Here is a 27,569-nt window from a genome sequence, read left to right as displayed (position 1 = left end):
AAGGCTTCTGAGAGGCAGGAATGAGGAGGTAGAGCAATCCAGGCATGGGGGAAAGGAGATGGAATATTATATGTGAGGAATATCAGAGAAGGCAGTTTGGCTGAATATCGTGTGATGAGGGGGAATAATGTGAAATCAGTTCAGAATAACAGGTTGAAGGCAGATTATATTTTATCCTACAAGCCATAGAGAGTTAATGACTCTTCCTGAGCAAGGGAGTGACATCATGCAAAGATCCTTCCAGGTGAGAGATGTTGTATCTGTCACTCAAAGACAAGCCAAGTTAAATTATGGGAAGCTCATCCCCTAAAATTTGATAAAGTGTGAAAAGCACTGGCTGTGGAGCTAGAGTCCCTGGGTTCAAATGCTACCTCTGATGCTTACTGTAGTGCCCTGGACACATCACTTAACTTCCCTGGGCCTTGGGGTCCTCATCTGTGAAATGAGAGGAGTGGACTGGAATTGCCTCCAGGGTCCCTGTCATGAAGGGGTCACGAGCTATAGCAGTGGAGTGATTACTCACATGGTTCTTTTGAGTATTGACATGTAGAGAATATGGATGAGTTTAGCTTTACTAGATAACTCTTTTCATACAAAGAACCAAATTCTCTGACTTTTTCACTGAGAAACTAAATATTATAAAATGAATGGATAACACATTGGTAGGAATTGTTTTTCTTTCTTTCTTTCTTTTCTTTTCTTTTCTTTCTTTTTTTTTTTTTGGCGGGCCAATGAGGGTTAAGTGACTTGCCCAGGATCACACATCTAGTAAATGTCAAGTTTCTGAGGCCAGATTTGAACTCAGGTCCTCCTGAATCCAGGGCCAGTGCTTTATCCACTGCCCCACCTAGCTGCCCCCTGTTTTTCAATTTGTAAATATAAAAATAATGAGTTTACTCTGCACTGACCTTCACATGCAGTATCTCCTGTGTTGACTATCACCCAGTACAGTAATCAGGGCAGATATCCTCATCATCATTGTCCCCACTTGAAAAATAAGAAAACCAAGGCTTAGAGGGGAGAATGTGTTTTTAGATGCATATATCTAAGTCAGTGGCAGAGTGGGACTAGAAACCAAGGTTCCTGTCTCTCAGTTCATTGCTTTTTTTTTCCATTTTGATGCCATGTCTCTAAGGATACGATGATATCTTTTTTGTAATTGTGATTTACACCAAGACAACTGCAGTGGTGTAAAATGCTACAAAATCATGGTCTTTGTTTCTCAGTTCCCCCATTTTTCATCAATGACATACTCCTAGTCATCCAGGTTGAAAGGAATCCAAGCATCCTCTTTGACCCTTCCTAAGTAGTGAAGTGGATAAAGTACTGGGTCTGAAATCAGGAAAACCTGAATTCAAATCAAGCCTCAGATACTTATTAGCTGTGTGACCCTAGGAAAGTCACTTAATTTCTGTCTGCCTCAGTTTTCTTTTCTGTAAAATGGTGATCATAATAGCACCTACCTCCCAGAGTTGTTAAGAGATCAAACGAGATAATATTTGTAAACGGCTTTGCAAACCTTAAAGAGCCATATAAACATGAGCTATTATTTTTATCACATTGCCCTAAAACTTGAATTAGACTCACGGCTCTAGGCTCAGTAAGGAACATTGACACCAACACTGACATCATTATCATTTCCCAAAGTACTTCTGACTCTACCTGCAAATAGCAATGTAAGAGGCACCATGCTTGAGATATTATCTGGGCTTCTGTGAACCTATAATCTCTAGTCAATCACAACAAAGAGGTTATCAGGGATTATTTCAGAAAAGAGATGTTCAAATTGGAGTGAGAAGACCCAAATGTGAATGCTGACTTTGCTACATATCAACAATATTATCCTGGATTCAAGACAACCTCTCTTGTTCTTTGTTTCCTCATCATTGAGCAGAGCATGTTCAATTAGAAATTCTTAACCAGGATCCATGAACTTATTTATTTATATTTTTTTTTAGTGAGGCAATTGGGGTTAAGTGACTTGCCCAGGGTCACATAGCTAGTAAGTGTGTGTTAAGTGTCTGAGGCCGGATTTGAACTCAGATACTCCTGATTCCAGGGCCGGTGCTCTACCCACTGTGCAACCTAGCTGCCCCGAACTTAATTTTTTAATGTTTTGAACACTATATTTTTTTTTAATTATAAAATATTTTATTATTTTTCCAATTACATGTAGAGATAGTTTGCAACATTTGTTTTTATAAGATTTCTAGTTTCAAATTTTTCTCCCTCCCTCTCCCCCTCCCCAAGACAGCAAGTAATCTGATATAGGTTTTATATGTACAATAACATTAAACATATTTCTGCATTAGTCATATTATAAGAGAAGAATCAGAGCAAAAAGGAAAAACCTCAAAAAAGAAAAACAACAGCACCAAAAACAAAAGAAATAATATGGTTCAATTGGCATCCATATTGCACAGTTCTTTTTTTTCTGGATTTGGAGAGTCTTTTCTATCATGAATCCTTTGGAATTATCTTGTACCATTGTATTGCTGAGAAAAATCAAGTCTATCACAGTTGATCAACAGACAATGTTGCTGATACTGTTGAACACTATATTTCAATAGAATTAGCTTCCTATATAATCCTATACATTTTATTTTATGCACTTATTTATTAAATAAATTATTTACTTATAATTATTATTTAATTCATTTTATGGAGTCATACACAACTGAAAAACAACAACAACAGCAATACCAAATGCATTACTCTGAAAAGGGGTTTATAGACTTTATCAGGCTGCCAAGGGAGTCCATAGCACAGAAAACGCTAACCACCCCTGCCAAGATAAGATGATCTCTAAGGTCCCTTTGAGTTCTAAATCTTACGATAGAGATAGACATATTCAGGTGATAGATCTAACAAATATATAAGCAAAGGATTTCTGAGGGAAGGAGGATGGATAGTCTAGTTTCAGTCAATTCAATTAAATAATCATTTACTAATCATCTGGTATTTTAGAGATGATGTTATGGCGTTTAGGCTATAAAGATCTTACATTCTGCTTTTTCAGGATCATATCTCTAGGTAAATGGGGCAGAGCTGGGACCAGAACTCAGGGTATATGCCACTTCCTTTAGAGATGCAACAGAACCATCTTTCTTCTACATCCAGTTTCCAACAAGGTCCATGCAACTAGATGTCCTATTTTCATGTTATCATATTCCGTAACATCCAAAAATAAACCCTATACTCTTGGATTAGCTACATTCAACCAGCAGAGAACTAAGTCCTTTCTAAAGGGTATGAAAGCAAAACAGACAAATCACACAGAGTGCAATCCTCGATCTATACTAATGAATTCACATGGCAACATTTATAGTCAGTACATTTGTCAGCAGAGGACTTGTAGTGAAGGCCCACTTCCACAGAAACTCATTGCTTTGGGGGGACGGTAGAGGGACGTGGGCCACAAGACCAGCAAAACAACCCTTCTGATTCAATAGGAACCACCAATCAGTGACGTGCCCAAGGAGATCAGCTGGGAAAATCTGCAACGCAGCAAAACAAGGCAGCAGAAGGAGGCAGAGATATTAGCAGATGGGCAAAGGGAGATTTAGAAGAGAAGCCAAGACTGAGACTCAGGAATGGGGGTACTGCCAAAACACCCCGTGTGTGAGGACACTGGGAAATCTGTGAGACCTGCCCTGACAGAGAAGACTTGGAGCGCAGAACGTGAGTCGGCGTTGGTCCAAAGACAGATGGATGGAAATGGACACAGCAAGATCCCCTGTTCACAGCCAGAGGGAAATTTAAAATCAAGGCTACATTTAGGTCTATGATTCCAAGACCAATCCAGGTGGAATCATGCCAGAGTGAAATTGGGGGACATCTCACTCCAATCTTTTTACTTTGTTTTCATCTATGGATGGTGCCTGGAGTCATACCAACAAAAAAATGAAACTAAAGGAGCCATGAAGAGGAAAATAGACCATACAAAGATACATCCTAGTCACTCATTTGGGGGCTTACCTGAGTTCTGCCATATGTCATGGCCCTTATAGAATTTAAACAACCAACTCTCAATTATGCAGGGATTGAGGAACCCAAGTGTGGATTACCCAACTCTTTGACTGCTCCTCCTCCTTCCTAGAGCCTGCCTTATGTCCGTTTCTTTGCTCCTTAAATAAATCAATTAATGAATGAACTGGTCAAGCTCTGCTAAATACTACAAAGATAATGTTGTGGAAGAATCCAGAAAGGAAAGATTGGATGTTCCCTCCTATGAGCTTGTAATCTAGTTAGAGTGACAAGACATATATATGAAAGAACTGTAGTGGTAGAATATGAAATCATGCAATATAGATAATAATTGCCAAAAAGTTACAGAAAGAGATGCACAATGGTAAGACTACAAAGGTTCTCAATTTAGGGTCCACTAATCCTTAAGGAATCCATGAAGAGATTTCAAAAAGTCCATGAATTTGGATGGGGGAAATTATATCTTTATTTTAATATGATTAGTTTCCTTTTCAATCCTATGTATTTTATTTTATACATTTAGCAACATTATTCTTAGAAGGGGTCCATAGGCTTCACCAGACTGACAAAGGGGTACATGACACAAGAAAGCTTAGGAACCCCTAGACCAGAGATATCAGAAAAGGCTGTGGCATGAAATTCGGACTTTGAAAGGTAGCTAGTATATGGAGAAATTGAGAAAAGTAGAGAGGACATTCCAATTCAGCCTAACTCCATGAAAAAAAAAAAAAGAGGCAGAAATGAGCATTGTGAATGGCAAGAATAGTGAAGGCACTGATCTGCCAGGCACAGAGATTTAATAAGGAGGAATAGTAACATAATGTTGGAAACAAACTTCAGAGGCTCCCTATTACCTCTACGATCAAATCCAAGTCCTCTGCTTGACTTTTACGGACTTTCACAGCCTGGCCTCTTCCCACCTCTCCAGTCTTCTTACACTTTGCTCCCTTTTCCACATACTCTACAACCCAGTGACACTGTCCTCCCTGCTGTTTCTCCCCATGATACTCCATCTCCACACTTGGTGCATTTTTTTTTTTTTAGGCAACGGGGGTTAAGTGACTTGCCCACGGTCACACAGCTAGTAAATGTCAAGTGTCTGAGGCCGGATTTGAACTCAGGTACTCCTGAGTCCAGGGCCGGTGCTTTAACCACTGCGCCATCTAGCTGCCCCGGTGCATTTTTTAAAAACTGGGTATTCTCATTTTATCCAGGCTGAAAGTGCAAACACTACTCATAGGCCATCATACAGGAATTTTGCTCTGCTCCACTTTGACTCTGTACTGATCTGCCCCTCATTAGTTATCCTGGTACCCTTATCATGCTCCTTGCAATCTCACCATATTGATGACAAATTTTCTGCAAACCCTCTATCTGCATAGCCCACTGGAGCTCAGAAGTCAAGAGATCTGCCCACCTCATTCCTCCAAGTCGCTGGGATTACCAGTGTTCACCTCCATGCTCAGCAGACTCATCACATTTTTATAGGCTACACACATATAAACTGAAGTACGATTGAACCTAAGTATCCCAATTTCAAGTCCAGGACTCAATTCAATTAAATTTCATTTCATTCAATTAAATAAAAATGTTAAAAACTCCTACTTTAGGGGCAGTTAGGTGATGCCGTGGATTCAGGAGGACCTGAGTTCAAATCCGTACTCAGACACTTGACACTTACTAGCTGTATGATCCTGGACAAGTCACTTAACCCTCATTGACCTGAAAAAAACAAATAAACAAACAAACAAAAAAACACCTACTTTGTGTAAGATACAGAACTAGACCCTAGGAATACAAACACAAATATGAATCAGTCCCTGCCTTCAAAGAGATAATATTTAACACTATCTCTTCCCAAGAGTGCTTTTTACATGCTACTACCTAAAGGTACAAAGTGGAATAATTTCTGCACCAGAAAACCCAGCCCTTGGATCCCAGGCCTTACCTTCTCTTCTGATGGGGTCCTTATCTCCAAAGCTAAGTATTTCAGTCCAGTCTACACATATAGGACAAGTAACTTTCACTAGAGAGTAAAGATATTTCAGAGCACGAACTATATACAATTGAATTCTATCCCTTCTGAGTACTTCCCAAATTTATTTTAGCTCACAATTCCTTTGTAATGGCTCTGAATTTTACAGATATGATTCTGCTAATTTGCACTCTCCAGCTACTGGAGAAATCATATAGCATGACACATATACATTAGAAGAATTAAAATTCCCAATCTATACAGGAATCTTCCCTTACAGCAAATAAAATTATTAAAGCCCCATATGTACATTTTTTTTTTGCAGAGCAGTGAGGGTTAAGTGACTTGCCCAGGGTCACACAGCTAGTAAGTGTCAAGTTTCTGAGGCTGGATTTGAACTCAGCTCCTCCTGAATCCAGGACAGGTGCTTTATCCATTGTGCCACCTAGCTGCTCTCCCCCCATATATACATTTTAAAATGGAAACTTCAGGTGGTCTATCTGTATTATAGTCACAGCCACTTTTAGGGAGGTGATATTTAGTCATAGGTGAGTTCAAGTGTGGAACTGTGGAATTTAAGGTAATGGTGGAACTTTAAATGGTAATATCCTTTATAAGTTAATTTTAACCCAATTGAAAGACTGCATTAAAAGTATTCAGATAAAAATTCTTCCTTCAAGGACTTATCAGTCTTATAACCCTTCTTTCAGCTCTTCATTTTTTCTGGATGAGAAATCTTTCAGAAGATATTAACTAATTATAGGTATAATTACTGCCAAACTGGCCCCTGACTCATAAGCTTAACTTTAGGATAGGGGGTTAAGCATCTTTTCTAGGAATCTATTTCTTTTGTTCAGTTGCTAAAGAACAAGAGTTAAAGAAATGCAGGTACCTAGGTACAATTCAGTGTCTTCTCACCTTAAACTGCAACTTAAGGTGTGACCTGTGAGTTGGAAGAACTGAGTTCTAGTCCCAGCTTTGGTGCTTCCTAGTCATGTGATCTTGAAAAAGTAATTTAAGCTTTCTTAGTTTGATTCTGTATCCCTTAGAAGGGAATAATAATATCTACTCTACGGGACTCAAAGGTTGCTAAGATCAAATGAGAACATGTATGTGAAAGCACTTTGAAATTTGTATTATGATTATAATACTAATATTTTGTTATTATTACTGTGACAAAATCTCCTATTTGATCACTTTACTTTGGCAAATTCAACTCCCCCAAATGTGTTTTGGTGTTTTTTTTTCCTTCTGCTCTCAAAAAGCTGCCCCTGCAAATTAAGGATGGCATCACCAGGTGGCAATAGAGTGCCATGACCGTTTTTTTGGTTATTTGGTTGTTTTTCAGTCGTGTTTGACATTGTGACCCCATTTGGAGTTTATTCAGCAGGAATAATGGAGTGGTTTGCCATTCCCTTCTCCAGTTCATTTTACAGATGAGGAAATTGAGGCAAACAGGGTTAGGTGACTTGCCCAGGGTCACACAGCTAGTAAGCTAATGAGACCAGATTTGAACTCTGGAAGATGAGTCTTCCTAACCTCAGGCTGGGTACTCTATACAACTGAACTAAAACCTGAGCTGTAGGCCTGTGTTTTATTCCAGATTAAGCTACTTTTCTAAATTATGTTAACACACATTTATTAAGCACCTACTTTATATTTACCAGGAACTGTGCTAAGCACTGGGGATAAAAAGGAAGGTTAAAAAAAAACACAAACAAACAACAATGACCACAAATGGTATGTGGTATACCCAAAGTCTTTGTCAAATGATATATATGTAAAACAACAATAAACACCACCACTTAGCACAGAGTGCCTGGCAGAAAGCGGGTGCTACCTAAATGCTTATTTCCTTCCTTTCCCCTTGTCTTCAAACAGCCCAATAAAGACATTCCATGCTAGATACATTGATCATCTGAGCTCTATGTCTTGCTCTCAAGGAGCTCACAATCTAGGCCTTTTGTCAATATCAGGTCTCTTAGCTAAACCAGAGCAAACTTTAAATAAACAGTGTATTTGAAGGTGGGCATTTAGGGCTCACTCCTAAAATAATGTAATGAAAACTATGCCTTTCTTCCTTCTCACTTAGCTGTTATCTTTCTCAGTTTTTAACTTATTTTCTCTCTGTCATCACTCAATTCCTTTTACCACTTAACTTTTGTCAGAAGCCCGTCCTAGCGGTAAATCCCTAACTACTCCGTTGTGAGCATGTTCAGTGTCAACCCTCCTCCAGCTTCATTCTCAGCTGATAACATGACTAAATCAAGTGAATTGAACTAGTTCCTGCTGCCCCCTCTCCTCTGAATTGGGGAAGAGTATATTTAGGTGTGCATGTATACATGTATACATGTGTGCATACATATATGCATATGTAATAGAAATAAGCCACATTCCTAGATCATTTCGTAATTTAATTTTTTTTTTTTTTTAGTGAGGCAATGGGGGTTAAGTGACTTGCCCAGGGTCACACAGCTAGTAAGTGTTAAGTGTCTGAGGCCGGATTTGAACTCAGGTACTCCTGACTCCAGGGCCAGTGCTCTATGCACTGCGCCACCTAGCTGCCCCAATTTCGTAATTTAAAGATTACCACTTTGTAAAATTACTTTGCAATTTAAGGATTAGAAAACTTTCTTCACAGCAACCTATAACAATAACCTCAGGATTATCATTTCCATTTTTCAGATTAAGAAACAAAATTTTAGATCATTGAATTCACTTATCCAGGATCACACAGTTCATGTTGGAGTTAGATTTTGAAATTGGGTCTCCTAACTCCAAGTCCAGAAGGGAAAAAGAAAAGTTGCAGTATCAGTCTATCATGACTCTAGCTCCCTGAATTCAGGTATCTTATCTTAGAATTTAAGCATCAAGAGACTAAGGATTGTTCCATTCTTTATATTTACAAACCCAGCACCTAGCATAGTGACTGACATGCAGAAAGCAATTAATAAATGCTTGTTGATTAATTACCCTTGGTTAATAAAGATATACAATTTTTCTCTACTTAGGAAGCAGAGACCCTATTATTGGAGAACATCCAATTATAGTTTACTCTATCATTTTGTTCCTATAAACTTATATATTTCTCTCTCTACAACTCCCATCTGTCTCTTAGTTCTGAAGTTTTGGTCTGATTTATACCCCCTGCTGAGGCCACTTACTAACTCTGGTTACTCATTTCCTTTAGCAACCACTGCTAGCTACTGGCTTCTTTTACAAACTGCTTCAGAAAATTTAAAGGGAACACCACACATAGTGAATGTAAGGAGTCTGCAGCTTGGCTGAAAGCAGTGTAAAAGACATTATTAAAGATATGCATGGCTGGAAAATAATCATAATCATAATAACAGCTACCATTTATATAGTGCCTACTATGTACCAGGTATTATGCTGTGTCTTACAAATATTGGCTCATTTGATCCCCAACAATGCTGAGAGGTAGATGCTATTCTTAATCTCCATTTTGTAGTTGGGGAAATGGAGGCAGACAGATTAACTGATGTACTCAAGATCACACAGTTAGCAAGTGCCTGAAGTTGTTTTGAAGTAGGGTCTTCCTAACTCCAGGCCCAACAGTATCCACTTTTCCACCCAGCTAAAAAGGAGGACTGGTTGTGAAGCAAGAATGAGAAGGGGAAAAAAAGGTTGACAATTTCACTGGTAGCCCAAAAATATTAAAAGAATTAGAAAATAAGAAAAAGAATTTTAAAAAGGAATTAAAGGAAGTCTTCCAGTATGTTAGAAAGATCCTTGTTGGAGAATTTATGGAAGGATAAGCAGCAGTACAAGGAGTACCCAAATCGATAAGACCACAGATCCATCAACATATCAAAGTACATCCCTTAAACAGAACATTTTGAATAGAAAATTAACAGCAAATTAAATCAGTTTCATTATAATCACTCATGCACAAAATAAGTGTGGGAGTTAAACAGAAGAAATAAGAAAAAAAGAAACAGACAATCTATCACTGGAGTCGGAGGGCAAAATTCAACCCTGGTAAGGAAATTATCTCACAGAGGGAGAAATCTCCATCTATTTTTGACTCCTAATTGGTCAGAAACACTGCACTCTCACTTGGGGCCAGCATCTTTTTCAGAGCTGTTCATCCTAAAAGCTATGACAGTGCTTCCAGGTTTCTCTCGAGTTTCCAGACATTTTAATCATGGAGCTTGAGAGACAGGTGAAAAGAAAGGCAGGCACACCCTTTTCCAAATGGATACATGTAGCTTTTCCTCTCCATTTCTGGAGAAGACCAGCTCCTGAAAGGGCTGCTTGCCGTATCTATAGACTCTCAATCAAAAATATTACAGCAACAACTAATTATGGTCCCATCATTCCCTTGGCTCCTTCCCTTTAGTGGCACGTTTGGCTGCTCTAGAATTACAGCGGAACTGCTCAGCAAGAGTGTAACAAGCAATCCCCATCAATCTCCTGTGGATTCATTAGGATAGAGGATTAGCGGCTGCAGAATAATAAACTAAGTTCAAAACAGAACAATTCTTAAACAACAGGACACATCTTTCCTTTTATGAAGCCACCAACTGGTCCATTTATCATAGAATCCTCTTCCCTGGGGCAGGGGGCGACCAGAGAGTTACACTCAGAAGCTGTCCCCACTGACTGTGTTTATCACAAGGTGTAAGAGTCTTAGTCTTGTTGGACAGAACATGTTGGATGGTAAATGTGGGCAGCAAGATATGAGATGGCGAAGCTCTACAACCTCCCAGCTCAACTACTGCAAAGGACATTGCTGGGAAAATCATGTCACAGGAATGTTAAATTATTATTCATGATAATCTTATTATTGTGATATTATTGCTATTAAATATATTTATGTGGGTAATTTTTGAGACCTTATCTTCTCCCACTTTAGAAGCGCAGGGACCACTCAGGGGCTTAATACCACTTTTGATTGGCATAGAATTTCTTTATTTACTCCATTTCTGACCTGGGCTGGTTGATAACCTAATGACCCTCTGATGCTTGGATCTTACCATATCGGTGCCAGGAAATTCTCTGAATTTTAATGCTACTGTAGCTCAGAATTCCTGAACTTGAGTGCTACACTAGCCCCAGACAACCCAGCAACAAAGACTCAAGGCACATACTATGATGTCCATAAATTAAGTTATTCATAATGGCATTTTTACAAAGACAGGGTGGTGCAGTAGATAGAAAGCTGACCTAGGAGTCAGCAAGACCTGGGTTCAAACCTCACCGCTAACACATATAAACTTTGAGAATGAGGGTAAGCCACATGCCCCCTCAGTGTTTAGGCAATTTTCTATAACCAACAATTGCAGAAAGAATGTCAATTAAATTAGTATAGGGTTGCAGGATAGTTCATAATCTACATTGATAGAAGGAGTCACCTAACTTGAGCTCCCAATATTAATAAAATCACAAACATGATTTTAAAAATATATATATACACATATATGTATATAGAATGCTAAAATTTATCTTATAAAAATGTTTTTATTTCATAAATTAGAAATAAAACAAGTATAATTTTAAAATATTTACAAAGTTCTTTACATTCATTATGTATGAATATTCATTATGTATGAAACTATGCTCCTGAGCTGCTCAAGGTGGCCAGGGAGGTTAGAATGAGTAGAAGGTTAGTAGAATTAGTAGCACCTTAGAATTAGTGCAAGGTTAGCCCAGTAGAATTACAGGCAATAGGACAGTTTCTTTCCCAGAGTTGGTTCAACTGCATTTACAGCTTCCTCAGAAAGTCCCATCTACACATGGAGAGACTTTCACACAGTCTCAAAGGCTCATAAACACACACCAAAGCTATTACACATCTTTGGAGCTGTACCTGAAACAACACATCAGAGAGAAGAGACAGACCCAGGGTTAAAGTGAATAAGCCAGAGAGAATTCTTGAGAGTTGGGTGAATTTTTCAAAATCATGTTTTGGCCCTCTTTATTCAAGGTTCTCCCTTCACCAATATTCAGATCACACTTCCAGTATTCAACTACCAGGGTCGCCATGGACAACTCACTTCAACTCCATAAGCCTCAGAATTCTTTTCTATAAAATGGGCTAATAATATCTATGAAATCCCATCTCACAGAATTGTTGTGAGCATTGAACAAGATAATATATGGAAAACTCTTTACAAAATGTAATGTTCCATATAAATGTCAACTATTATTACTAACACTTTTATTATTACTACCAATGTATCCTCTGTACCACTTAGATATTAACCTTCATCAGAGAACACTCTAATGAAAACTCTGCTCAGAAACTTTTCTAGAGCCATCAAAGTAACCTTAGGAATCATCTTGTTCAATTTCCACATGAAACAATTGAGGGAACTGAAGCTCAGAGATATCAGGGGACTTTCTAGAGGTCACACAGCGAGTAGCAGGGCTAGAACTACAGACTAAGCAGCCTAACTCTATGTCTGATGCTCTGACATCATCCCCCTGTTCTTCCTATTATGTAAAGTCAATTTGTTCTACAGGTATTTGTTGAGCACTTACTTGGAGCAAGGGTCTGTTTCACGCCCTGAATGTTAATTCTTCCTAATAGTTTTGTCATAGATGGTTAAGAACCAAAGAATCAAGATGCCATCAACCAATTATCAATTATGTGACCTTGGACAAGAGAGCAAGATAATTAGCTTTGCTGGACCTTACTTAGGTTCCTCATTGGTAAAATGAGAAGATTAGAATTGATGACCTCTGAGGATCCTTTCAGCTCTAAGTCTATGATCCTATGATATAATTTTCTAATTGCTGAAAGTGCTTTGTATATGTCTTCTATTTAACAAATTGGTGACTTAGTGGATAAAGTGCTGGTCTTGAAATCTAGAAGATGTGAATTCAGATCCTGCCTCATATACTTTATATCTGTGTGACCCTGGGCCAGTGACACAACCTTTCTTTGACTCAGTTCCTCATATGGAATTTTTTGTCCATGACATTGATGAGTCAGAGAATGGATCATTCTTCTCTGTATACCCCACAATGCCTATCAGGATCTCTCACAGAGGAGGGTAATCAATTAAATGTTTGCCAATTAGCATAAGAAGAAATGTGTGAACAAGTACAGTTATCCCTTTCACCTTGTGGGGATTAGAAGTACAACACCCTCAGGGCGGCTGGGTGGTACACTGGATAGAGCACTAGCCCTGGATTGAGGAGGACTTGAGTTCAAATTCAGCCTCAGACACTTTACACACTTACTAGCTGTGTGACCCTGGGCAAGTCACTTAACCCCAATTCCCTCATCTATATATATATATATGTATATATATGTATATAAGTACAACACCCTGCAATGTGGAAAATCTTCATAAAATTTTTTGGTCCTCCTTTCATACCAGAGAAAGTCTGAATTTTTTTTCTTTTTCTTTTATGGGGTGTTAACAGTACCTTATTGTAAAATTTGGGTTAAGTATTTGATTATAAAATATATTATATAATACTACCCATATATTATTTTTATGCATTTCTGAGTTACTAGTTTCCTCTGTCATCTGTGGCTTCTGCAAAATTCCCCCCAAAATTCCCATTTTATTTCTTATGCCAACCCAAGACATATCAAAACTGCCATGTGAAAAATCTGAATGTGGAAGGAATAAATGTATGAATGAATGAATCTTTACATCAGTGTTTCTAGAATCATTTTTTAAAATTTCCTCACACCTTGTCAAGAGCTACATCAGTCTTTCTGATGAAGCAAACCTACCCTGCCAATAATTTTTCATTCTGCTGAAGACTAGATGAAGCATCTGAGTAAAGAAGCTATAAACTGGCTAAGTATTGGGGAACACATCGTACTTTCAGGGAGCATCCCTAGCACTAGGTATCATCTAGACACTGCTGTTGTATAGATTCACATTTCTGCCCATTCTACAGTAGTTGCTATGTCTATAAATTAACTGAATAAAATAGTTTTGTACACAGTAAGTGTTTAGTGAATGTTGGTTGATGGAGGTGCAGGCATGTCCTGAAAAGACCTAGAGACTAGTAAAAAAAAAAAAGAAGAAGAAGAAAGCAAAGGGGAGAGGAGTTTCCTTTTTGAAATAGCAGTTGTTTCATCAACAAGCAAACAGACACTACACAGATACCACTCTCACTCAGACAGATGGGTGCCTACAAAACACAAAATCTGCTTCAAAATTGAGAGCTCAATTAAAGTTCCATGTCACCTGCTGGAAAATGTAAATTTGGTGTATATGCGCTCCCAGAGCTCTTCAGGAACTCAGGAGCACCTCTGACCTGGTTTCAATCCAAAACAGAAAGAAAGCAAGAGCAGTTTTACAGCGGAGTGATAGATGCCCCACCAGCCAAGGTACTGAAGACAAAGCAGAGGAACCCACCAAGCCTACAGTGGTAGTCAGAGAGTTTAATGCAGAAAGAAGGGAATGATAATGGGAGAGGAGAGGCTTACTTTTTTCAGTCATATCCCTCATATTCTATCAGTTCCCACTACTGTAGATCTTTCACAACATCTCTCTCATCAATAACCTCCTCCCTTCTCCTGTGGCTACCACCTCAAGTTAGATACTTCCTTTCACCTGGACTATGAATAGCCTCCTAATCAAACTCCCTGCCCTCAATCCATCCTCTCTCCAAATTATCCTCCATACAGGTCTTAAATTGATATTCTTAAAGCACATGTCTGATTATGTAACTTCCATGCTCAAAAAGTGCCAGTGGCTTCTTTTTCCTTCAAAAATAAAATATAAACTCCTCAGCTTGGTACTGGTGGTGTGGTAGATAGAGAGCTGTAGCTAGAGTCAAGAAGACCCGAGTTCAAATCCAGATTTGGACTTTACTAGCTATATGATCCTGGGCAAGTCATTTAATCTACATCTGCTTCAGTTTCCTCATCTGTAAAAGGGACATAATATGATGCTACCTCCTAGGATTGTTATAAGGGGAAAAGCATGACATAATATTTTTAAATTCTTCTGAAAACTTCAAAGTGCTATATAAATGCTTTATGTTCAGTGATTTTTCAGTCGCATCCAATTCTTTGTGACCCCATTTGGTTTTTTTTGGTTTTTGTTTTTTTTTTTTTGGCAAAGATCTTGTAGTGGTTTGCCATTTCCTTCTTCAGCTCATTTTTCAGATGAGAACACTGAGGCAAACAGGATTAAGTGAGTTGCCCAGGGTAACACAGCTAGTAGTCTGAGGCCAGATTTGAGCTCATGAAGATGAGTCCATGCTTATCGCTTTGTGCACTATGTTGCCACCTAGCTGCCCAAATATAAATGCTCGATATTTACTACTACTACTACTACTACTACTACTACTACTACTACTACTACTACTACTACTACTACTACTACTACTACTACCACTACCACTACTAACTGTTGCTGTGGCTACTCTTCACATTCTAACCCCAGTTTCCAGATTGCTGTCCACCATGCATTATTATAGCCCATCTAAACTTCCCTAATTACTCTTCCTAACATAGGACACTATTTGTCTCCATGCTTTCACATGAGTTATCTTCCATGCCTAGAATGTATGACCTGTCTCCTTCCTAGCAGAGGACCTTCCTTCATGACTGAGCTTGTCCCACCTCTTAGAAGAGGCCCATTTTAATCCTTTCTTTCCAGGTGCTGCATCCCATCCCCCAAAATCATTTAGTGTATATTATGCATTTATTTAACTATGTGTACTTTACATTGGGTGAAAGGGACCTCCTACAATAGAATATAAGCTCCTTGAGGTCCAGGATAGTTTTGATTTGCCTAGCACCGTGTCTGGCATGAAATAGGCACTTAAATGCTTGTTGAATGAATAAGTCCAGCAACCTGTTCATATATAAAATATCAGAGTTGGAAGGAATCTTAGAGGGCATCTTGCTTTTCCCATTTTACAAATGAGAACTTTAAGGCCCAGGAAGCTGAAAAAGTTTTGCCTACAGTCAGAACAACTTGGCTCTGGCACAGCCCAGACAAGAACCCAGGATCCATGCCCCCCAATTTAGATTTTTTTTCCGTGACACCTCCAAAGTTGGACCTTTGATAAAGAAAGAAAAATTCAGAGGGGATAGGAATGAGGACAAACTAATGTGGACAAACATAGTTTGATTCCATCTTTTTACGTAGCTAATTCTCTTCTTTCTGCTATAACCTGTTTTGAGGTTTGTTTTTCTGTGGTTACTGAGAACAAATGTATATCCTCTACATACAGTAAAAGTTATTCAAGAATTTAGGGTACAGCATTCCATTTATTTGGAGGGCTTTCATTTCATTTCATTCAGCTTCTTACAAATGGATGGAAACAATTTGAGACTAGCCTCCATCCCTCCTTTCCCCTTCACAACATGACTTTCACAGGGTCTCCTGAAATGCTGGGAGGAAAGGGAAAGAGACTACTGGGCAGAAGAAAGTAAAAGACAAAAAAAAAAGAATCCAAAGGATGCTTCCTTTCTTTCCCCCTCAATTCATATCCTCTTTAAGGGCATGTAAAAAGCCACCCTAAGCAACTCCAGATTCTTATGTTTTCTAAGGGGACACGTTCCTAATCTTTAATCATTTTTATTGATCTAATTTTTTTTTAATGGAGCCAGCTTAGTTTAGTGGCAGAAGCACTGGACTTGGCATGCTAACATGTGGGTTAGAATACTATGTCTCACACTTACTGCGTGATGCTGGCAAGTTGATTCACCTGACTGAGCCACTGTTCAGCTCTATAATCTAGATGAAAATACTTAAATTCAATGCAACAATCAATGATTAAGTGCCTGGTCTTTTTAAGGCACTTTGCTGGAACTACTTCCTTCACAGACTTGCAAGGAAGGCACTTTGTAAAACTGCAGAGCTCTATATAAACTTTACCGATTATTTTTCCATTTTATTTCATTCTATTGTACTTCGTTTCGGAAATTCAGAAAATAAAATGCCACAGTTCTCTATCTTCAACATGCCTTTTACATGATTTAAATATTAATGAGTCAATAAAAATGGGGTTTTTTAAAGTGTGGTTTGCTATTCTTCCCTAGGGTTTTTATGTCAAAGTTTTCATTTTCTATAGTTGAGCACCAAGAAAGTATCCTGCCATGAAATCACAGAGTTCAAGGCTGGGAGGCACCTTAGAAAAAAGCCAATATTACTCCTTTTCATTTCCCACTGCCTACAGATGTGGAAACTGAAATCCAGTGAGGTCAAGTGACTTGCAATTAGTGGTAGAGCTGAGCCTAGAACTCAAGCCTCCTGCCTCCCATTTCATGAATCAGAGTGGGTGTGTTCACTCATTCATTCATTCATTCAAGCAAATAAACAAATATGGTAGTGTAGTGGCTGGTGTGTTTAATTTAGAATAAGGAAGACCTGCCTCATTAAGTAGGAAAACTATGCCTCAGTTTCCCCATATACAAAAAGGAAGTGATTGGATTCAATGTTCTCTAAGGTTCCTTCTAGCACCAAAATCTATAATTTTATGTATCCTCAGCCTGATCTACAAGAAAAGTATGTTTCTTGTTAGACCTGCAAGAAAAAACATCCTCAGTTAAATATTTTGCCTTTAGCTTAGACCCCATAACTCTGTTTTCTTCTTTTTTTCATGGGGATTGGAAAAGGACATAACTGCAGTAACTAATGGACCTTCCTTTCTAATGTCATCATCTGTTTTTGTTTGGTGCAAAGGCATGCACACTCACACACCAACACAACTCCTTTGCACCCTGAACAAACTCTGTCCCAACATCCATCTGGATGCTGATTCTTCATTGTAGAAAATGTTTAATTCACTAAGCAGTCTAGGAGCCAGCAAATAGAAAGTGAGAAGACAAGATAAAGGAGGCTTTGATCTCAGTGGGAGTCAGCTCCTCAGGGGGGATCCTTGGATAAGAAAAAGGAAGCCAGGAGAACAAGGGCCAGGGAGGAGGGGGATTTGGGGGAAAGGAGAGTGCATTAGGTCCTTTCCAACTCAAATTTCTATTTTGCATTAATTTCTTTTAAATAACACCTTCTAACAGCAAATCTCAGGAGACCAGAGAGAGGAAAAAAAATTATTAAAGCATGAGATTTGGCTATGCATGAGGGGAATCTTATTTCAATGCAGAAATCCAAGGCTAGGGGCTGTCATTGCTATTCATATACTGAAGATTTACGGAGCTCAAAGAGGGAAAAGAGGAAGCCATAACATGACAGTCTTACAACTACCCAACACCATACAGAATGGAAAAATGAGGAACAGAAAAGAAAATCACCCCAACACCAAGGGGAATAGAAATCATTATAGGTGGTGCTTTACAGTAGCAACTAAGCACTTATACATATTTAAACAGGATTTGGGACGCCGGTCAGGAGGAGGGAGAAGGGGAAAGGTTTAAGTAAAGCAAGTTTGCAAAATGCTGAATACACATAATGAGCAAGTGTTTAAAAAGACTGCCCTGAAAGGTCTGGTTGGGCTAAAGAGACTGGAGTTCTGAGACAGCCTGGACTGCAGAGGGAGGATACTAACCCTGTTCTCTCTCTGCCAGGAAATTAGCCTATTTATGCACTGCCTACACACCCTAAACCCAAGAAACCCTCTTGGCATCCTCTCTTGATTTTTAGGGGGGGAGGGCTGGGGGGAGGGAGATAAATGGAGGGAGGGAGGGATTAAAGACAATCTCTTTTAGAGGAAAATAGACAACTATATGCCTAGGCTACTCAAGGCATCATCCAACCTGGAGATTGGGGGATGGCTGAGAGATCTCCTGGGGCTGTATCTTCTGGCCCTGAGTTTTTGAACCTCTTCCATTTCTGCTTTCTTCAAGTTATGAATGGCTATGGGCAGAAAACCCTTCAGATTTTTTTTAAAATTTTGAGCCCATTGCATATGTGACACTTATTTCCTGGATGACCCTGGGCATGGTACTCTGAGCTTCCACTTTCTTCACCATAAAATGAAGGTAACAACTCCTGCAATACCTTCTTCTGTGGGCTGTTGTGACTTCTGAGTGCAGTACGTGTCCAGCTCGTGGTTGTGCTGCAGATATTATTATTCCCATTTTACAGGTGAGAAAATGGAGACCCAGAGTGATTCACATGATAATACAAATTATCAGTGGAAGAGGCAAGATTAGAACCTAGGTATTACTGACTCTAAATCCAGCATATCCAGGTTCTTTGTTTTTTTTTTTCTTTTTGCGTGGCAATGAGGGTTAAGTGACTTGCCCAGGGCCACACAGCTAGTGTCAAGTGTCTGAGGCCGAATTTTAACTCAGGTCTTCCTGAATCCAGGGCCAGTGCTCTATCCACTGTGCCATCTAGTTGCCCAAGCCAAAATGTTTTGATATAACATATAATTTCAATATAATTGGTTTCCTTTGCCATCCTACATATTGTATTTAATGCAATTAATAACATTATTCCAAGAAAGGGTTCCATATGTTTCCCCAGTCTGCCCAAGGGGACTATCACACAAGAAAGGTGATAAACACCTGCCTTTCATGGTGATAGCAAGGAGGAGGAAAAGGATGAAAAAGAAGGGAAAGGCTAAGGAAGAGAGAAGAAAGAAAAGGTCACGGGAGAGAAAGAGAAATAAGATAATCATGGAAGGAAACATAGAAAAGACAGTGATAAAAAGAAAAAAAGGTTAGAAATGAAATCTTGCTACTTTAACTCAACCCTTTCCTAGAAAGAAGTGTGTGATGAAGAGCTGGTTAAAAGATGTGGATTTTTAAAAATAAAATAAAGATAGTTACTTATTCTAGTTGACATCCCTGAGTTCAATTTGGGGTTAAAATGCTTATAAATATGCCCAGAGGCATATGCACTAGGTCTGTAGACTTTCACTTAGATATTAGATAAATAATTATGTCAGGAATCTGGGCTATCGGGATGCTGGAGACTGGAATCATTTGGGGGTGTTGTGTGATGATAAATCATCTCACAACATATTGCCAAGACTGTCTGTTCTTGTGTCTTTCTATAGTTCTCATAACATAAATAGTTCCTAGACAGATGACTTAAGGTTCTTCCTGTTAGTTTGAGAGAAAAAGAAAAAGATACAGAGAGCTGATATTGTGTGTGTGTGTGTGTGTGTGTGTGTGTAAGCTTTCTGTGTGTGCTTTATGCATTCACTGTTTGCAAGGGCTTGACCTAGCGTGAGCAAATGGTGTTGAACTAGCTCAGGCTCAGCAAAGCAATCCATTTATTATAATTCTAGCAAGAAGAGGTACAGTAAATCAAAGAGACAAGCTGACTGCAAACAAATTACACAGAGAGAGATAGAGGAGGGAGGGAAGGAGGAGAGCAGAGAGTGGTAGCCATTTGGGGAGAGAAGGAGTAAAAAAAGGAAGAGGAAGAAAGGGAAAGAATGAGAAATGCCAAGATGTAGTGAGTCACGGGGAGGTAAAATGGAGGCTAATTTATACATCAAGGGAAAAGGAAAACAAAAAGGCTGCTACAGAGAAAGTGACCTGAAAAAAAAAAAAGGCACATCAGCAGCTCCTGATTTTGAAACACCCAACCTACAAGAGACCAAAATATAGGAGTAGGTGGTTGGGGAGACAACCTCTCCTCACCTGCCCTTTGTTCACCAATTTAAAGTAACTGGAGAGTGATTTGGATAGATTTCTTTTGTTTTATGCAAATATTTACAGGTAACAAATCTTTGGTGCCCACATATTGAGGTGTAGTGGAAAGATCCCTGGATCTGAAGCCAGAGGAATTGGGTTCTGATTGTCGGTTTACCCCACTTACTACTTGCATGACCTTGTCCTCTCTAAGTCTCAGGTTCTTCATCTATAAAATTCGGGAGTTGGACTAGATGACCTCCGAGGTCTCCTCCATTCTAAATTTATGAGCCCCTTTCAGCTCTAAATCCTATGATCCTACTTCCCTGTTCTTTATATACTTTCCCCCCCAGCACAACCCTTTGCAACATACCCAGGAGCTGCAGGAATCCTTACAGTTGGGGCCAAGGTTGGGAAAAATGTGTTCTTGGCATCCCAGTCTGGAACCCAATGCATTTTCCTATGGAATCGCTATGACAAATGGTGGTTATGTGTCATTGAAATAGTACTATCAATATTTCACATGTGTTATATCTTCTAAAGGCTTCAAAGAAGCCTAAAAACTTTTCCCCTCCAAAAAAGAAAAAAAAAGTTTCTGTCTAGAGGGAAAGGGTTCCAAGTTCCAAACAATCACATTACAAAACTGCTTTTGGAATACAACCCATAGTCTTAGTGATAGGATCTGAACAGTAAAAAGCAATCACTTGGTTCAACTGCCTCATTTTACAGCTGAGGCCGAGGTCATACAACCAGTTAGTGGGAGAGATGGGGCTAGATCCCAGGTCTCTTGACTCTCACCATTTTGCAAGCTGGTGATTGATTGTATTGATGATATAAAAATGAATGTGTTTAGACAATGAGTAATAGAGCCAATTTCTACAAAATCTCATTTACAAGGGAAAATATCCTTTCTGAAAAGGAGCAGTAGAATAAGCATCTTCCCTATGGATATTTTTAAATAGGATACATCCTTTCTTGTCTAGAATGTAGTCCTAGTAGGACACTCTGAAGAGCCCAGGTGACTGCTATCACTTAGAGATCACCATTTTCTTTGGGAGTAATGCTGCTCAGATGGTGGCAGGAGTGTCCTATTAAAACCATCTGGGGGCAGCTAGGTAGCGCAGTGGATAAAGCACTGGCCCTGGATTCAGGAGGACCTAAGTTCAAATCTGGCCTCAGACACTTGACACTTACTAGCTGTATGACCCTGGACAAGTCACTTAACTCCAACTGCCTCACCAAACAAAACAAAACAAAACAAAAAACAAACAAACATCTGACATGTAGAGGAAAGGTAGAAGAAAGCCACACTAGACGCATGATAAAAGGCATAATGAAAAGAGAAAGAAAAAATATATCGAGCACGCATTTGATCCTAGGCACTGTACTGAGCATTACTGATATAAACTAAGACATTCTCCTCTGAAAGGGAGCTTACTTTTTTTTTTTTTTTAGTGAGGCAATTGGGGTTAAGTGACTTGCCTAAGGTCACACAGCTAGTAAGTGTTAAGTGTTAAGTGTCTGAGGCCGAATTTGAACTCAGGTCCTCCTGACTCCAAGGCTAATGCTCTATCCACTGTACCACCTAGCTGCCCCGGGGAGCTTACATTTTAATAGAGGAAGACAATACATATAGGGAAGCTGAACTTGAGAGATGGGTGGCTAGGAGAGGTGGGGCGCAGGGTAGAGAGCTAAGATTGGGCAAGAAAAAGTGAAAAATTCTTTAATCAGAGCCCTGTCCCAGGGGTGGGAGATAAAATTCTGGTGGCAAAAGGATGAGGAGACTGAAAAGGCAGGGAACATGGCTTGAAGATGATGAGAAAGTGGTGTGGTGAGCCAACAACCAGCTAAGATAAAGTGAAAGCTCAGCAATCAATATCCAGGTCCCAAATGTGGGCTAAAAATGCATATGTTCCCACAGGAAATCAAGCTTGAAAGTTGTTTGAACTCTGTATAGAGCTTAGACCTTCTTTGTTATTCCAGTATTTAATCTCAGCCCGACCTCCACCCCTCCTTCCTCTGCTCACTGGCTGACTCCCTCCAGGTATTTTTCTGGACACTGTACTTCAAGTCCCTTGGTCCAGCTGCTGGTCTCCCCAACAATGAATTCTAATTCTTTGTGATTAATCATTTAAATCATCTTTATGACCTGTTTTGCCTCTTCATGGTCAGGAACTTCTGGCCCCTGATTTTCTTTCCTCCTTGTCCTGGGAGGCTTCAGCCTTCAAGACATGGCACACTCAAGACCCCGCCCCATTTCTAAGTTACTTAAAGATTTCAATAATCAAATTTCTGTGAAATTGGCTCTCCCAGGAATTACTTAAGTTACAAGAGATCCTTAAAGATTAAATAGATTGTCATCCTTTAGAGATAGGGTAGGAGTTGACCATGCCCTCTTCCACACAACTTAAATTTTTATTTTCACCAGAAAAACAAAAACATATCAGAAGACCTTGGTTGGCTAGTGAACAAAGTTGTTTAATATAGAAAGAATGTGGCAGGGGCAAAGAGTGAGCATGAAAAGACTTTCTTGAGATGAGGAATAAAGAGAGACAGATCCTGCTTGAGCTGTAGTGCTGGATAGGGAAGAATAAATCACCTCTCAACAACCCCATCAATATGAGCAAGGTACTTTTAAACTAACTATTAAACTCATTAAGACCACAATAGAATGGACAGGTCACTAATTCTGATGTCAAAGGACTTGGGTTCAAATCCTGCATCTGGACCTCAGTTTACTCATTTGTAAAATGAAGGGGTTAGTGGGCAGCTAGGTGGCGCAGTGGATAAAGCACCCACCCTGGATTCAGGAGTACCTGAGTTCAAATGCAGCCTCAGACACTTGACACTTACTAGCTGTGTAACCTTGGGCAAGTCACTTAACCCCCATTGCCCCACAAAAAAAAAAATTTAAAAATAAAATAAAATGAAGGGGTTATACTAGGTGATTTCTGAGGTCCCTTCTACCTCTAAATCTATGATCCTATTATTCTAAGAGGACTTGAGAATCTGGAAATAAGATCAGGGACATTGAAAATGGCTAGATCTATTGATATTTATTCTAAAGGTCATGCAACAGGTTTTAAAATGACTTCATCATCACCCCCTATCTCCATTGGCTTGGGCTTTGTGAAAAATTCTCCTTCTGTTATATATGACATAGTGTTTCTATATAGTATTTCACAAGTCAACAGCATTTAGATATTAAAACCTGCCGTACCTTCCTCCCCCACCTCTTTTTTCTTTTTAATAACCCAGAAATCAAGCTAGGGCTTTATCGGTTCAATTCCTTTTGTGTGCAAAGAGAATAAACATCTTGCCATATTTGCTTGTGTATAAAATTTAAATGGTTTTGTCTCAAGGATGTTTTCCTTCTCTATCTACCAAAAGGGTTTAATGGGCCCTTTGGTGGACCAGAGACATTCCGTAGAGAAAGACAAACCACATTTAAAGGGAAATGCTTCAATGACCAACCACAATTCCATAGGACTTATTCAGAAACATGCTACCCAAGTCCAGATAGAGAGGTGATGGACTCAGATTGAGGGACTTTGTGTTTTTTAAATGAACATGAGAAATTTGGGACTTTGTTTTGCTTAACCATACACGTTTATAATGGATTTTGCTTTGTTTTTCTTGCTTTCTTGGAGGAGGGAGGGTGGTTGAAAGAGTAATAGGACAGAGGTAGACTTGAAAATAAAATTAAAAATTGGGGGAGGGGGAAGGAAGGAAAAGGCTTGACATGGAGGGAGTCTCCCAGGGAGTCAGAAGCCATCAGCGATGATAATGAAACTGCTCCTAGAGGAATGGACCACAACAGTTACAGACAAGATATTAACTAAAAAAATGATTTTAAAAAAATTACTGGGGCAGCTAGATGGCGCAGTGGATAGAGCACCGGCCCTGGATTCAGGAGTACCTAAGTTCAAATCTAGCCTCAGACACTTAACACTTACTAGCTGTGTGATCCTGGGCAAGTCACTTAACCCCAATTGCGGTGGAAAAAAAAATACTGAATTAGAAAGTTTGCATTATAGATCTAAATTCTCATTCTTTCAGTGGACAGACTGTAGGCTCAGATGATAACAGAAATCAGGCCTGGTAGGCCTCCAGAAATCAGAAAATTATTTTTTCAGTTGAAAAATATTACCTGTCCCATTTCAAAATGGTGTTTTAATCACTGTTTAATGATAATCCCTGATATTTATATAGCTCCTTCCTTCCAAGGAACAATAAATGCTTCATTGATATGATCTCATTAATCTTCAACATTTTTTATTAAATTACAAAAATGGTATATCACAGAGTTAAAAACAACAGCAAAAAAAAAAACAGCTTCTTTTATCACCACTGTCCAAACAAATAATTTTAATTATCCCAATTTAAAATGAATTATTCAGGCATCCCTTTTGTAGTCTCAGAATCAACAAAGATAAATAAATAGAGATAATCCAGGGTTCTTTTCTACCAACTTGTCCTTTTCCTTGTCTATTGTTCCAAGGCTTGGGATTTCTCTTTTGTCTGTTCAGCTCCTGACTTCCTCCCACATGCATTCCACCATCTGTAGAGGTGGGTCTTCTTGATTTTTAAACAATGTGTAACAGACCTTAACCTGTAACACAAGCTGTGACGTTTCTTCCAGGGAAATCTTTCTTGACCAATCCATATCATTATCTTTCTGATTTGCAAGCATGTCTCTAGGATCTTTAAAATTATTTGAATAACTGAAATGACAAAACAACATTTCTAATTTCCTCTGAACACCTTGCAGTGGATAATAACCTACCAGAAGCTCAAGGAACAGAGCCTACCCTTCCAAACTTCATTGTCTTTTTCCTTACAAATAACTTTATATGCTGAATTATCCTCATCTCCCAGGCAACCTCATTTAAAAAAAAAAATCTTACTTGCTCTTTAACCAATGATCCAACACCCCATGGGGTCTATCTTGTGCACAAATTTAGCCCTTTAGATATCTTTGCCCATTTCTCTGTCAATGCTATTAGTTAAATTTTCTCTTTCCATCTCTTCAGTGAAAATAGACATACACTACTGCTTATTCCTCATTGCTTAAGAAAGTTCTTCAATCTCACTCTTTGTCTCTTCATTATTCTTTTAATTATTAAACATCTTTGTTCCCTAGCTAGTCTTATTTTCCTATTTGAATATGTTTCTTGTTCTTGTTGGTAAAATAAAAAGGTAAATAGTCTACAGCTTAAAAAGAAAAAAGTATTTGGCAGCTATGTGGTGCCATGGATAAAGCTCTGGCCCTGGATTTAGGAGGACCTGAGTTCAAATCCAGCCTCAGACACTTGACACTTACTAGTTGTATGACCCTGGACAAGTCACTTAACCCTCATTGCCCTGCCCAAAAGAAAAAAAAAGTATTTCCCTCTAAAAAACCTTTTAGGGTGAACAGTAAAAATATCACTGTTCAGGGGCAGCTAGGTGGCACAGTGGATAGAGCACTGGCCCTAGATTCAGGAGGACCTGAGTTCAAATCTGACTTAAGACATCTGACACTTACTGGCTTGTGTGACCCTGGGCAAGTCACTTAATTGCCTCATACAAAAAAAGTATCACTGTTCACCCATCTCCCATTTTGCAGATAAAGAAAGTGAATTTCAGAGATATTAAATGAATAGCCCTTGGTCCCAAGCTATTAAGTGGTATAGCTAGAATTCAAATGTAGGTCTTCTGGCTTCAAGTATAGTGTCCTTTCCACCATACCACCCCACCCTACCTCTACTTTCTCTCCCTGCTGGAAAAAGATTTAATTTGGAAACCTTCAAAAGCAAGAGCAATCATCTTACACCACACATTCCATAGCTCAACAAGTACCAAATAGGATGTTATATAATACACACACACACACACACACACACACACACACACACACACAGACAATGATGATAATAATAATGAAACATCTTTCCATGGGGGGTGGGGGAGGACAAGTAAAAGTGAGCAAAAGTAAATGAAGAATTCGAACTCAAAGTCTTTTTTCATCTATACAAGAAATTCAGAGCAAAGTAACCCTAAATCATTGTTTCTACTCTACTTTTGTTTTCACATTATGATTTCATTTTCCTTAAGGATGAGTGACATTTTGTATGTGTTCAAGAAATACTTGATGATTGATCGATTCAGTTGTCTAAATCTAGGTCTGTGTGGTTAAATAATTCAGTTGTAAGATAACTAGGGCATTTAATACTGAGGGAAGAGTACGAAATCTGATCTCAATAATCCAATTGATGTGTATACACAGGCACATGCATATATACTTATATTGGCAGCTAGGTGGCCCAGTGGGTAGAGTTCTGGGCCTGGAATCAGGAAGATTCATGTCCTTGTATCTAAATTCAGCCTCAGACATTGGCTGTGTAACTCTGGGCAAGTCATTTAACCTTATTTGCCTCAGTTTCCTCATCTATAAATGATCTAGAGAAGAAAATGGCAAACCACCACAGTATCTTTGCCAAGAAAAAACATCAGACATGACTGAAATAGCTGGACAATATCTACATATACATATACACATGCACACACATACATATACATACATATACACACATGCACATACACATAAATGCACATAATATTTAAGTGCTCAGGTTAGCTGAGTAAAAGTGGATCCAAGGTTACTGGACCTTTAAAAATATATGGATGGGGGGCAGCTAGGTGGCACAGTGGATAAAGTACCGGCCCTTGATTCAGGAGTACCTGAATTCAAATCCGGCCTCAGATACTTGACACTTACTAGCTGTGTGACCCTGGGCAAGTCACTTAACCCCCATTGCCCCGCCCCCCCCAAAAGTATAAATAAATAAATAAATAAATATATATATATACATACACATATATATATTTATACATTTATATATGTGTATATATTTATATATACATATATATGTATACATATATATAAATATATATACATATATATAAATATATATGTTTAAACATTAAACATCCATATATATATATATATATATATGGATGGAGGGGGCAGCTAGGTGGCGCAGTGGATAGAGCACCAAGCCTGGAGTCAGGAGTACCTGAGTTCAAATCTGGCCTCAGACACTTAACACTTACTAGCTGTGTGGCTCT

At 38.9% G+C, this 27,569-nt stretch overlaps 1 protein-coding gene across 6 annotated transcripts in view; it reads right to left on the bottom strand.

Annotated features, from left to right (window-relative positions):
• EPHB1 (EPH receptor B1) overlaps nt 1-27,569 on the bottom strand; it is a 745,891-nt gene that overhangs the window by 551,212 nt on the left and 167,110 nt on the right. Inside the window, exon 2 of one of the 6 annotated variants that reach the window (XM_043997284.1) lies at nt 909-987. The exons of the other annotated variants lie outside the window; for them this stretch is intronic. The gene's annotated coding sequence lies outside the window, so the exon portion shown is untranslated. The remainder of the gene's footprint in view (nt 1-908; nt 988-27,569) is intronic. 6 annotated transcript variants of the gene reach the window in all.

The sequence above is a fragment of the Dromiciops gliroides genome, chromosome 3 (assembly GCF_019393635.1).
Source record: "Dromiciops gliroides isolate mDroGli1 chromosome 3, mDroGli1.pri, whole genome shotgun sequence".
Classification (NCBI taxonomy): domain Eukaryota; kingdom Metazoa; phylum Chordata; class Mammalia; order Microbiotheria; family Microbiotheriidae; genus Dromiciops; species Dromiciops gliroides.
Note: the sequence above shows the minus strand (reverse complement) of the source record. Positions and strands in the feature narration are given on the sequence as shown.